Source organism: Delphinus delphis, chromosome 11 (genome assembly GCF_949987515.2).
Source record: "Delphinus delphis chromosome 11, mDelDel1.2, whole genome shotgun sequence".
In the NCBI taxonomy this organism is placed as follows: domain Eukaryota; kingdom Metazoa; phylum Chordata; class Mammalia; order Artiodactyla; family Delphinidae; genus Delphinus; species Delphinus delphis.
This window is the reverse complement of record NC_082693.1, coordinates 85,769,854-85,784,530: the sequence shown is the minus strand read 5'-3', so window position 1 is coordinate 85,784,530 and position 14,677 is coordinate 85,769,854.

Below are 14,677 nucleotides of genomic sequence, written 5' to 3'. Positions count from 1 at the left end.
GTGAGGGTCACCTGCTTTGTAACAGAATGACTAGATCTCAGGACTGACATTGCAGGAGATGGGGATGGAGTGGGGAGCAAAGAAATGAAAAGGACCAAAGCTCAGTCAAGAAAGGGGAGGCACTGGAGTCTCTGGGCTCTGCCCGGAAGGACAATGCCTGCAGAACATAGGCCATAAGTGAGCATCCCAAGCAGACAGGACAGAGGAGCCACCTTAGCTACTTGTGTCCCTGTGGTGCCTGCACGTTGTCCACTGATCACCCAGAAGAAAGTCACCTGCCTGTGACCTGAGATTTACCTGAGCCCCGTCAAATTTTCCTTGTAGCGTACTCCAATTTTTTCAACAATCTAGGACTGAAGCCAAGGGTATGTGGAAGGGAGAGCCCCACAAGTGAGCCTTAGGAAAAGCTGGGCAATGGGGAAAGATACTCTTGTTAAATATAGCATATGTCCCAAATGAGTCCCGGCCCCTGACCTATTCCAGTCAAGATGTTAGTAACCAGAGTCAGAGGACCCAACCTGCAGTTCCCTTGTGTGGTTCTGTCTTGCCATCACTGTGTCACACATCACACACACCCAAGATGCATATGTGTGTGTACTGTGGACGTGCAACAGGAATGCCAGTTGTTTGGGGTTGGTAAAGGAAGCTTGTCGCTCTCAGCCCCTCCTAAATCCTTGCTGTTTACAACCATTCACTTAACCAAACATTGGCGCATGCCTCCCGGGTGCCAGGTATGGCGCAATTGCCAAGGATACTGAGATCAGCGAACGACAGCCCCCGTCCTCCAGGATGGGGAAGCCCCAGGCGCCATCACAGAGCTCACTGTCTTCCAGCAACAGCCATGCTTTGAGAGCCAACTCCACGCCAAGTTCTACACTAAATGCCTGACTTACGTCACTTAATCCTCACAATATCCCTGCTACAAGGGGCCACGTATCCCACCTTTTAAAAGAGAAACTGAGCCTCAGAGTTTAGGTAACTTGCCCGAGATCACAGAGCTGGAGTGTGACAAACTCATGGAGAAGTGGTTCTATCTTGTTCTTGCTGCAAGACTCAAAGAATGAAAAGGTCATTTTTCTCCTTGTCTGAACAAATAGCCAAGGGGAAAAAGATGTAACAATTTCTGTCTGTTTACTTTGGTTCGGTTTTCTGCTTTTCTGGCAGGTTGGTTGGTTTGTTTGTCTTTTAAGAAAGGCTTAAAGAACTTACGGTTACCAAAGGGGAAAGGTGGGGAGGGATGAATTGGGGGTAGGGATTAACATATACCCACTACTATACATAAAATAGATAATCAACAAGGACTACTGTATAGCACAGGGAATTCTACTAGATATTCTGTAATAACCTATATGGGAAAAGAATCTGAAAAAGAATGGATATATGTATATGTATAACTGAACCACTTTGCTGTACACCTGAAACTAACACAACATTGTAAAACAACTGTGCTCCAATATAAAATGAAAATTAAATTAAAAAATTTTTTAAATTATTTATTAATTAACTTATTTTGGGCCGCTTTGGGCCTTCATTTCTGTGCACGGGCTTTCTCTAGTTGTGGTGAGTGGGGGCTACTCTTCTTGCAGTGCGTGGGCTTCTCATTGCAGTGGCTTCTCTTGTTGCAGACACCAGTTCGAGCCCTGGTCCGGGAAGATCCTGCATGCTGTGGAGCAACTGAGCCAGTGCACCACAACTACTGAGATCGCATGCCACAACTACTGAAGCCTGCGCGCCTAGAGCCTGTGCTCTGCAAAAAAAATTTTTTTAATTAAAAAAAGAAAAGAAAGCCTTAAAGAGATGAGAGAACCGTGCTGTCTGAGGGGAACTGTTTTAAGGGTAGGAAGACAGAGGAAAGGTGGCCTAGCCTGAGGGGTTATGCGTCTTCTCTGAGACTGGGAAAGAGACAATGGTTTGCAAGTCCCTGAGGGTGGAGACCTGCAGCCCGGGATGGGGGCATAACTGAGGGGTGCGCCCAGGGAAAACGTGAGGCCACGTGCCTCGTGCCTCGGGAGCCTCTGCCGAGACCCCCGACCAGGCTTGGCATGGAGGAAGATGGGAGGCTCCCTTCGAAATGGTGCTTGCAGACCATGAGCCAGAATTTCTCAACCGTGGACCCAACACGGCAAACTTGCCCCTCAATCTTGCTGAACACTTGCCAGGGTTTCCTTACGTTCCCAAGGAGGAGAGAAAGAATCCTTCACCACTGCTCCCCCTAAAAAGACATTAACTAAGAATGGGTTTCCTGCCAGCCCTGGCAGGTGGGGGACCAAGCCAGATTTATTTGCTTTAGAAAAATAAAGAAAAACCGTGTGGCTGCTCACACCCAAGCGTCTCAGAGCAAATCCACACGGGTTCCAACTGCCTAGCGGCAGTGCTGGGCATCCAACCCGCCCCATCCTCCCGCCAAAGAGCCAAAGGCCTCCGGGGCCTCTGCCCCAACAGAGAACAGATCCTTTCCCCGCTCAAACCATCACTTCTGGCTCGGTGTTAGGAAGGCACAATGCAGCTGCTGAAAGTGCAGTAATTAAGTCGAGCACGCCTGAAAGATGATAACAATAATGTCTATTTGTCTGCTCCTCCACCTGCATCCCCCCACAAGCTTTCCAGATTTTACAGCCGTGACTCACCTCCGCTACTGCGCAGGGTAGCGCCAAGGGAGCGCGCACGCTCACAGCACGCTGAATTTAGGCAGAAGATGAAAAAAAACGCACACCCCGATTAATTACAAGAGGAACACTCCCTGTCACGCGCCGTCCAGCTGACTTCATGCCTGGGCGGCAGAAATGCGATAAAACTCCCAAGTTGGTCCTTATAATTTGGAGAGTCAGATGGCTCAGCCATGATCTCACAGCCGTGCGCCCCAGCCAGTGGCCCTGAGCCAGGCTTTGAAATATGACCCAAGAGGGGTTTGGTGACGGACGGGCTGCTTCTGGCACGGTTCATCCTAAATCAATTTTCCTATGAGGTCGCATCCTTCTCGGGCTGCCTAGCGGGAACGCCCCACTGGCAGCTGCTGGCTCGATCCGGTGGCAGGGCCACCTGACAGCCCCACGGCAGCACCAGTAGTTAAGCAGGAGGTCCACTCTATTCCTACAGCGACCCTTTCCGTACCGGGCACTTGGCACTCAACCAGCCACGGTCCCTTAGTGCTATTCAACCCAGTTCAATCAGCAAATGTCTACCTGGAGGCACGATAGCATAGTTGCTGAGAACGCCGTGTTTGCATTAAGAAATACTGTGGGTTTGTATCCCACCTCTCTCCATCAGGACCTGCATGAACTTGGGCAAGTGATTTAATCTGAGCCTCATTTGTCACCAGAGGAAATCTCATGTATCCCATGTGGGATGTAATACAGGAATCAATACCTGACAGTAGGGAAGGATACACCCCACCAACAAGTGTGCTACTTCCTCAGTAGCACAAGAGTGCACGAATTCCTGGAGCAGCCGCAGGATATGAGTGTCCTACGAAAGGTGTGAGATAAGGGGTATGAATATGCGGGGTGAGGGCGAATTCCCGACCAGTCATGGCATCAGAGGCTGCGTCTGAACCCGGCTTTGAAGGACCGGGCAAATGTGGCAGCCTCGACAGCGGGAGCTACAGGAACAAACGCTCAGAGGCAGGGGAAATACGGCATTTGTTTGGGGAGCAGTGAGTGCGCAAGTTTGGCTCTTTGGGTATTGAGGTGGGAGAGTAGAGGCAGTCATGGAGGAGAGAGCTCCAGATGCCAGCACGAGGAGTAGGAACTCTTTTTCTTTTAGGGAGTGGGATCTCCAAGCGTGACTCATGGGTCATAATGAGCAGAAACGGTGGTGGGAGATACCCAGGAGGAAGTTACACCAGCCACCAGAAATGTGAAAGGAGGATCCGGGGCTGGAAGCAGGGCAAGGGCAAAGGAAACGAAGTGAAGGGAGTTGGGGAAAATGAACCACAGGATGTGGGAGACTTGCATTCTGAGCAGAGGAGTAGGATGAGAGAAAGAAAAAAAAACAGGATGAAACTGGGATTTCAAGCCTAAGGAAGGAGCAATATAGGGACAGCTGGAGGGTATCAGTTTGAGCAGAGAAAAGATGAGCTCCGGGTCTGGGGCAGTGGGAAGGCTAGGGCAGAGACCCCTTCTCCTGCCATTTACCTCTCCACTCCCTAAAAACCTATCCTCAGGACCTCAATCAAGCACAAAAGCAATGGCCAAGACCGCCTCAAAGCTATCTAAGCTGCAAGAGCCTTGGGTCCCCAGTTCTTTCTGGCTCCTCCTGAGGCTGGTCCCACTGGTGGTGCTGAATGAAGACTTGACCCATCAACCAACACCATCCCTTGAGGGAGCACTTCCCGCAGATGGTCTCATTCTGCCCTCCATAACCCTGTGAAAGTGGGCACGCTCACCTCCCCTGTCTCACACAGAAGGAACTGAGGTTGTGAACGTCAAGACGCGTTGTAGGTCCCACCCCAGTGAGCAGCTCGAGACTCCAGCGCAGGCGCTTGGGGGCCACATCTGACCCAATGCACACAAATCAGGGGGAGAAACCCAAGTCTGGTCTGAAGGCGAAAAGCCCAAGTGTAGTCCAGAAATGAACACGTGTGTGGTGAGTTCTTATGAGTGAGGTGCTGGGTCCCACATCTTGGAGGAAGTATCATCTGAGACCTCCTCCCTCAAAGCACCTGCAGCTGCACGGGGCAGACGAGGCTCCCAGCCAGAACAATCGCCCACATGATCCTCTCCTTGTGTTTACTTCACGGCACTTACTTCTAGCTGAATTTACCCTCCAGCTGACTGCACGTTTACTGGGTGTCTTCCCACACTGGCCATGACTAAGGATAGCTGCTTCTGGTTACTTCCCAGATCTAGAAAAGTGCCTGATGCCTGGTGGGCACTTTGTAAATATTTGTTGAATGAACACCAAGAATTTGGGCAGGCAGGAAGGTGGGAGTGAAGCTGAGAGAAGCAAAAGGTGGGCTGAGACTTCACAGTGAGGAGGGGTAGGAAGGACGTGAAGTCCAAGAAGTAAGACAAAGGAGAGAGAGATGTAGGTAAATGTGGGTCTTGGGGAGGAGAGCAGCAATTCTCTTCACCTTTCTCTGCTCATCCTAACATACCTACCCCTTGATCCCTTCTCACCCACCCCATCTCCACCCCCTCCCTTCTTACCCCTGAAAGAGGTGAAACAGAGTTTTCGCTGGGCCTGCCTAAAAGCTCAAGACCAAACAGTGGGGTCTTTTCTGCATCTCCCTTGCTTCTATAGTTGCAAGGACCTAAGGACCACTGTGCTCCATCTCTCAGCAGCTGGTTAGGAACCTGGAGCTCAACCACCCTCAGAGAAGACCATCTCTTTCTCTTGGATACCCTCCAACCCATTTGGGAATACTTCCTCTCTTGACCCTGCCAGTGGGGGCTGATACAGGCCTGCCACTCCCTCCACCGTCCCAGTCCCGACAAGCCTGTGTCAAGCCGTCTAGACCAGTTCTGCTCTGGCACCGGGGCAAGCATCTGTGCTATGGTCTCCCCACTTCTCCCCATGAGTGTGACCGTCCCTCGCCCTGACACAGTAAGACCCCAGATTCAGGTGTGGGCATTGATGGGGTAAACCCTTTTGCCAGTGTGGTGTGGTAATCTGTTTTATATCTGGTTCCCTGGAAGCAGAGCCTGAGACAAGGATTTGGGCACACGTGACTTCCTGAGGAAGTGAGGAAAGCAGGATCGGGAGGGGAGGACTTAAGCCAGGAGACGGTCTCAGCTGGGATCCAGCTGAAGCCTGACCCCGCAGGGAGCTCTGGAGTGTGGACTGTACCTCAGCGTTAATCCCACTTTGAAATGGGGGCTGCCCTCTTATATCCTCCGGTGGTTACTCATTGGATGCAGGCTACAGGAGGTGAATGGGGGAGCTTGTATCCTCCCAAGTAAGGAAACTCTGGGAATGAAGGCAAACCTTTAGAGAAGGGGAAGCTGGGAGCCCTTAGCAGGCAGCACCCAGAGCAGCTGGGAGCTGGGTGCACCAGCCTGGTAACAGGGATCAGGGTGGGAATATGAACAGCAACCCCTCTAGACACCTTGGTGCCACTTTTAAAAAATTTTCTTGAAGTATAGTTGATTTACAGTGTTGTGTTAGTTTCTTCTGTTCAGCAAAGTGATTCAGTGATATATATTCTTTTTCATATTCTTTTCCATTATGGTTTGTCACAGGATATTGAATATAGTTCCCTGTGCTATACAGTAGGACCTTGTTGTTTATCCATCCTATGTATAATAGTTTGCCTCTGCTAATCCCAAATTACCATTCCTTCCCTCCCCCACATCCCCTCCCCCTTGGCAACCACAAGTCTGTTCTCTATGTCTGTGAGCCTGTTTTTGTTTCGTAAATATGTTGATTTGTATCGTATTTTAGATTCCATACTTGGTGCCACTTAAGAAAAGGAAGTCTTCACAGGAGCCTGGGTCTACTGAGGTTTGTAACAAGGTTTGGAGTCAGGGTCTTAGCAAATAATTCAGGGTTGCTTTGCCTTGTTCTATTCTGTTCACATTTGTTTCCATAGAAACCTATCCTGGAAGGGGTCAGTACGGGTGACCCTTAGTCTCATGTCCACCCGTGGTACCATTGGAAGCATCTCATGGTGACATCACGTCTCTGACAGTGAATCCTAAAGAAGACAAAAGAACAAGATCTCCTGCCTGCTCCGTGAAATCGATGTCCACAAGGCCTGAATAGAAGCGGTACTCACTCCACAGGCATTCCTCAGGAAGCCCTTTCCAGAACAGTCTCTGTGCCCAGGGGCATGTGGGGACCTGACTACAATGGAAAAAAGCACCAAAAATTGTTTTCATTTGGGGAAGTTGATTTTTAAGTGGAAAATTCTTAACCTTTCAGCTAAATGACATAAATTGATTGCAAATGCCCCATTCAAAAAGGAAGGAAAAGAAAATCTGTGGAGAACTAAGTACATATTTCTATCCCCAGTATGCTGCTTCAGCGACCCTGTCAGGTCACACTGGACCAAATAAGGAGAAAAAGACACACAACGTCTTTGAAGAGAAAGCTGAGAAGGTGAAGGGGGCCTGGGGGCAACGGCTGAGGTGGAGGGAGAAAACTGGGGAAGATTGGAAGTGACAGAAGTTTCCAAAGAAAGAGATTAAGATCACAGAAGTCCATGCCAGGGCTGGCGTGACAGCAAAGGAGGGGACAGGCTGAGGTGGCAAAGCTGATGAGCAGGAAACAGACCCCTGGGGAGGGAAGGGGGCCCCTCCTGGGGGGAGGACATGCTGACAAAGGGAACTCCGGCTGCTCCAAGGATTGCAAATAAATGACAAGGTGTGAAGAACAAGTGAGAGAAAATGAGGTATCAGGGGCTCTGTTTTATGTTTAATACCCAGGAGTAGAAGGATGTCAGAAATGTGGTGACCAGATGCACAGGGGACTATGAAATCCCCACCAGGAGAGGGGAAGTTGAATGTCAGCCTTGGTTGGCCATGCTTTTCCCTAATCTGTGAGTCAGATTTCTAGCTCGGGCAGAGATGGGTTTATCCCAGTCCCCTTGGAGGGTGGGGCTTTTTCCCCCTGGCCATCTGGAAGGCCAATCTGCAGATCCCCTGGCGATGTAGAACGAAATCAGAGATCACGCAACGGGGATGGGGATGGCCAAACGGACCAGCAGACACCGGCTGTTCCTCGTGCACCTGACACCGGGCCACTGTGCCAGCAGGACCGGCTCCAGAGCCCACCTGCCTGGACACTTGGCCTGGCCTGGCCTGGCAGGCAGGACATCTAGGTGAACCGTCCCCAGTGCCAGACCCTGAGCTGGAAGAAAGGATCTACAACGATGCACAGGCCATCCCATCCTGACTGCACTTCTCAACCTGTTACCCTCAAATGTCACCTCCTTCATTCATCCATTCACTTTATTCAACAAATAGAGAAGAACTACTTCACATTTCAGGCTTCAGAGCCAGGGAAAGCTGGGTGTGCCCTGCAGTCCTCCCACCTCCTAGCTCTGTGAACTGGGCAAGTTACACAACCCTCTCAGTCTGTTTTCTCATCAGCCCTTCTTCCTCACTCAAGAGTATTCCTTCCACGTGGGGGAGGTCCCACTCCACTCCTGGTTTCTCTCTGTCCTCTCATTCACTGACCCCCAGGGGAGAAAGAGTGATATTTTTATTTTAAGTTTGGGGCTCAGTAGGAAGAAATTTACCCGTCCATAGAACACACAGATATAAGCTTACATTTCCCACTTCATCAGTAACAAAGATGGTGCTGTATTTCAGTCTCCAGCTGCCAAGACTTTTGTTTTACTTCTCAACCAGTTCATAACTCCAGTGGAAAAGAGAGGTGCTATTTATGGGGTGACCCTCAAGTCCCAACGATTAGAAATAATTATTTGCATACACATAACTGAGATTCAACTGCATCGGTTCAATGAAACAGTTCAAAAGGAACAGTGAATTCCAATCCACGGACTCTTTTCTTCCCTTGAACCTCACTGGCATCCCCATCAACATTCCAGATATTTGATGACCCTGTGATTTCTAACAGAAATTTACACTTTTACTATGTAAAAGACAAAAATAGAGCTCCTTGCCCATCTACCCTTCTTAACCCAGTTCCCTCCTGGGGCCAAGGTTAGCAGTTTTCAGGACCACTGCTTACTTTTTGTTTAGATCATCCTTCCCTGCTGAACTCCAGATCCTTATCCAGGCCTTGGTGAAGGAGAGGACTTCTTTCACGCAGTTTCTCTTTATGGGCATCTAGGGCTGAGCTACCTTCGGTAACGAAGAGCATCTTTGGCTCCCCGGTGACCACGAGGGTTTCATTTGCAGAGGCTGACTCTTGTTTGGAAATGGTGATTACACGAAACAGAGAGATGCTGAGATTAGGGGAGCCAGAGCATTCCAGCTCAATAAATCAATCCCTTTTTAATTGTGTCCTTGTCAGTCAACATTCTTCTAGAGACTGGAGGGCAAGGAGCTTGTTAGCCGAGTGGTTCCTCACTGCCCTTTGTGTGCTGACCTGATTGTCAATCACATTAAACCAGAGCGAGCGGAGGCCATGCAGGGGCTACCGCGTCTGTCTCCATCACAAGGAAAAAGCCGAACAGATCATCTATACGCTTGGCTCTTGTTCGGAGCTTCTGAGAAAATTTAAACCCGGGTTTTCTTCTCTGTGTAGACAGCCAAGTTCTAACCCCATTTGGCAAAACTGACCAGCTCACTTGCAGATTTCTAATGCCTTTACCTTAAAGATCATTAAATCATTGGCTACATTTTCGGAGTAGCTTCCAAAGACTGTTAGACAGTACAGCTTCTATTTGGCATCTAAATGTATCTTTCGTCACAGGTGTTTCTTCCACTTATTCTCGCAGCAATATGCTGACAGCCGGTTTACACGGGTACCTGCAGGATGAATGCAAAGCTTAACCATATTATGATTTGCTTTATTACTCACAAAAGCTAAAAATTTGAGGATATTGAACAGTGTTTACATCTTTGTCTTGTTTTGCTTCTCAAATTTTGACATGCATGACAATCACTTGAGAGGCTTGGGAAAATGAAGGTTCTGATTCAGTAGGTTGAGGTAGGGGTGGAAGCCGACATCCTGAATTTTGTTTTTTTATTTTATTTTATTTTATTTTATTTTATTTATTTATTTTTATTATTATTATTTTTATTTTGCGGTACACGGGCCTCTCACTGTTGTGGCCTCTCCCATTGCGGAGCACAGGCTCCAGACGCGCAGGCTCAGCGGCCATGGCTCACGGGCCCAGCCGCTCCGCGGCATATGGGATCTTCCTGGACCGGGGCACGAACCCATGTCCCCTGCATCGGCAGGCGGACTCTCAACCACTGCGCCACCAGGGAAGCCCTATTTTTAAAATTTTTATTGGAGTAGAGTTGATTTACATTGTTGTGTTAGTTTCAGTGTACAGCAAAGTGAGTCTGTTATATCCACTCTTTTTTAGATTCTTTTCCCATATAGGCCATTACAGAGTATTGAGGAGAGTCCCCTGTGCTATACAGTAGGTCCTTGTTGATTATCTATTTTATATATAGTAGTGTGTATATGTCAATCCCAATCTTCCAGTTTATCCTTTCCCCCCTCCCTCCCCCAGTAACTGTAAGTTTATTTTCTACATCTGTAACTCTATTTCTGTTTTGCAACATCCTGCATTTTGAATGAGCTCCCAGTTGATATCAAGGCTGCTGGTCCACGGACCAGACTTTGAGTAGTAAGGATCTAGACTTACACTTTCATCTGGATCATGTTCCAAAATCCTTGACATCATCTCCTTAGTCTGGGCTCTGCAGTCTGGCAGACTTGGACAGGTTACTTAAACCCAGTGAGCCTACTTTTCTCACTGGTATCTCAGGAGACAGAGCATGAAGGTACTTTGAACAGCCTAGCACAGAGGGTGCATTTAATAAATGGTACCATTTATCAGCATCAGCATCTATATCGGGGTGGGGCAAACTGCAGCCCACAGCCAAATCTGTCCTGCCACCTGCTTTTAGAAACATTTTGATGAAAACACTGCCATGCTCATTTATTTCTATAGATGAGTGGTTGCCTCTGCATTACAACAGAAGAGTTGAGAAGGTATAACAGAACTTAAAACCCAACATATTTTGTGTATAGAACACAAAATCCAACATAGTGGCTATGAGGTTGTTCACAGTACAGGTATGGCAACCTCTGATCTGTACCACTTTTTCAAAAATAACAATGTACTGAGCACCTATTCTGTACCGGGAGGTGGGCAGGGTAATAAAGAGTTTCTTCCCCTAAAAGGTTTCAACATCTAAGAAATATTTAATTAATCCCTCATCTGTGATATCCCAGACACACTCTCACCTCCAGTCCCTCATCTTTAAAACGGAGATCATAACAGCACCAACTTCAGAGTGTTTGTTGTGTGGACTTCCGGAGTTTAATGCATGTTAAAGTCTTAGAATACTGCCTGCAACATATTAGGTGTTCATAAATATTAGCCATTATTTATCTTTATCCTTGTAGGTGTTTTCATTTAAATTTTACACCCAAGCAAGAGGATAGGCATTGCTCTTTTATAGACGTAGAAAGCATGAGCGGTCAAGATCCTTGGTCTTAGTCATCTAAAGCCTCCCAATGTAGTTGGAACACAACCACCTCCCCATCACCCTGTCCCCAGGCCTCTCCTACAGTCTGGCCCAGGACGGCCCTCAAACGCGATGCCATAATGATGATAAAAATATCACCAATAGCTAACGTGTACCGAGAGCTCCTTACAGGTACCATGCCAAGCGCCTGATCACAGCCAAGCACCAGCTATGACATAGGCCACTTCTGTGTTCTGCACACACAGAAATAGGGAAAGAGAGGCTTCGAACAGCTTTTTCTCAGAGCTAATAAGTGATAATGCCAGGATTTGAACCCACTCGTGACTCCAGGACCCACAGAATAACCCCGACACTCCACTGGGAACGTCGGGCAACTATTGGGCATGCAATAAACATGTGAAGTATCCTTGCAAATGGCACATAGTATTCCAATGCCAAGCAACAAACATCACACCTCACAAATTGACAAAAACCTTCCTGAGCCTTTATTTTGCTGGTAACGGATGAGTCAGTCACATGACTGTATTGATCTCTGCTCCCGGGAGAACAAACCAGAAACCAAAGGCAGAGGATGACCAAGCTATTCAACAGGCCGTGTGGCCTCAGGTGAGAAGCAGCAGAGAATCTGGATTCCAGTCCTGGTTGATAAACACGCCTTTACCTAAAGCCGTAGCCCTGGGCCTGGCCCTTGTGAACATGCGATTAATGGCAGCCATGTAAGTCACACGTAAGGTTGTATGATGTCGAGCTTTGAAATCAAAGAGAACAGGATTGGAATCTGAGCTCCAGTCATTTTGAGCTGTGGTTCTTCAGGCAAGTGCCCATCCTGGGACCTTGGTTCCTCTTTTGTACTATGGGGTCCACGATAGTGCCAACACTAGGGTCACTGCAAGGATTAATTGACAGAAGGGATATCACGTGTGTCACAGGGATGGTACCACCCAGTAAACCCACAATAAGTGCCATGTATTATTTTCATGGCCCCAGCACAGCCTGGGCCCCTGGTAGGTGTCCACCAAATGCTACCTCCCTCCCCTCTAACTTCCCTGAGGGAGACCTGATTGGAGACGTGTACCATAAGGCCTTCCCATCCTGAATCAAGCCTTCAAATCTTTTTAATGAATTTTTCCTTTAAGTCCGGTTTTATTGGAAGAGAACATGGGTTTCTTCTAAGAGCAGGTGGATTAAAAATATGCTGTTGCATGTAACGTCATTACTAGACTCACCTCTTCTCCACTGACTTACATTTTCATTTAGACCCAATTCTACTTCCATTGCTGATTTTTATTCAATCAGCAAATCCTTACTGAGCACCTGCTATGTGCCTGGCACTGTTCTCAGTGCTGAGGATACAGAATCAAAAAAAGCAGACAGAAGGCTTCTCCCATGGAGTTGACATTCCTTTTGTGGAAAGACAGACCACAAACACGTGAATATGTAAATCACGTGACTTCCCATTGTGGTTTGCACGCTGAGGAAAATAAAGCAGTGCTGTGTGGCAGCAACTGGGGGGTAGGAGAGGAGTTGGCTCTAGGTTGTGTGGTCATGGGGACTCTGAATAAGGGGAGAAGCAAGACATGGCAAGATGGGAGAGAGCATTTCAGGCCAGCAGAATGGCCAGTGCGAAGACCGTGGGGTGGGGAAGAACTCGGTCTGTTCCAGCAACACAGAGACGTGATGGGGGAGTGGGAGGTGTTTGGACCAGAGAGGGCTAGAACGAGAGGTGGGGACCTGGCCTCAAGAACCACTGGGGCTGTGGGAAGGAGTGAGGATCTTTTTCCGAGTGTAACCAGAAGCCACGTAAGTGTTTAAAGTCGGAGAGGGCTGTGATGGATTTGACTGTCAGCGCAATCTCTTTGGCTGTATGCAAACAGTGGGCTAGAAGGGGCAGAAGGCAAGCAGCAAGACCAGTTAGGAGGCTACTACAGCTGCCGGGGAGGGGAGACAGTGGTGTGGACGGGAGTGGGAGTGGTGGCAACGGAGAGGCAGACAGGGTTGGGATATATTTTAAAAGTCGTTACGGTTCCGACCTAGCCCTCTCTCTTCCTTTCAGCTACAATCAGGCTACTTACCACAGAACAGGCTGGCATTCACACCCAAGAACTGTAATTATTAGTTTGTAAAAATTTCCACCCCAACGTGGAGATCATCTCCCACCCCTCTGGAAACTCCCCTTCATTCATGGAAGGCTTTGGCACGCGGTGCTGAGTCCTTCATCCCCCTAAGCCCTTCCACCCTCCTGGTGACTGTCGCGTGGATGATCTATTCCATTCCTTGATCTTAGTCTCCAGCTACAACCACTGCATTCCAGCTCCCATCACACGTTCCTGTGTCTGCACCTGAACCTCGGCTTCAGAAGGGATGGCCCCACCCCTGAAATCTAAAAATCAGACAACTCACTTTTTGCCCAAAGCCTCACATTTCAGAAATTATCCGAGGGTGGTGGTGCACAGACCCCTTGAATGAGAACTTCTTGGGGTGCCTGTTAAATATGTAGATCCCAGACCCCACCTCAGACCTACTGGTTTAGAATCACTAAGAGAGGTACTCAGAAGTCTACACTTTTAACAAGTTCCCTAGATGATGTTCATGCACAGCTGAGTTTAAGAACCACTACCTGTCAGTCCAGCCCTGGCACTACTCTCACCACAGCTGTCCTTCAAAGCCGCAGAGCCCTCTGATCCTCGTTTCCTCCGCGTTCACGCTACCGGCCCTTCCTACCTTCACTTTCTTCCCATCCAGCACACGCCCCATCATCCACCACTTCAACCCTCTTGGCAATTTCAGTTTCCTCGCCCAGATGGGCTAGTTTTGTCCAGCAAAACCCTGGCCCTAGAACAGTTCAACTACTCACCTTTTCCACTGGGACTCATTGATTTGTTTATGATTTCGCTAAAATTTTGCTCAATGCCCGAAGTATTCCAGTCACTATATAAAAGAGTTTGTTTTGTTTTTTTAAATCCATGATCATTTGCCCTTGAGGATCTCACAGCTGAGTGGGGAGAGCCATAAAATGCTAAGTTCAGTGAAAGAAGTAAGCACAGGGCATTATGGATGCATGAAGGAGAGGATCCCAACGCAGTCTGGGATGGAGCAAGATTAGGAAAACCTTCTTGGAGGAGATATTGAAGAATGGTGAAAAGGAGGTAGACAGATGAAGGGGAGGGGGAGGCATTCCAGGCAGAGGGCTCTGCATAAGCAAAGGCAGGGAAGTGAGAACAGTAGAGCAGGTGTGGGACGTGGGAAGCCAGTCAGTGTTGCTGAAGCGTGAAGTTCATGGCATGGAGGGGTGATAATATTTTCCAAACAAAATCTCAGGATATATGGCCCCAATGAGGCGGAATGTTCCAAATCAGGAATGTCTCAGAAAATACCAGAGATGATGTCACCAATATACTAGGTATTTAGGGCTCCATCTCCCACTTCTGCTACATACTCCTGCCCCTACATACAGTTCAATTCCTTACCCAAGACAACCAGAAAATAAAACTCGCTGTGCAAGATTCTTGGAGACCCTTCTCACATCAACCCTAGTAGTATGTATAATAGTGAAAAATAAAAAAAAAAATCTAACTATCCATCAATAGGAGAGAGGTTAA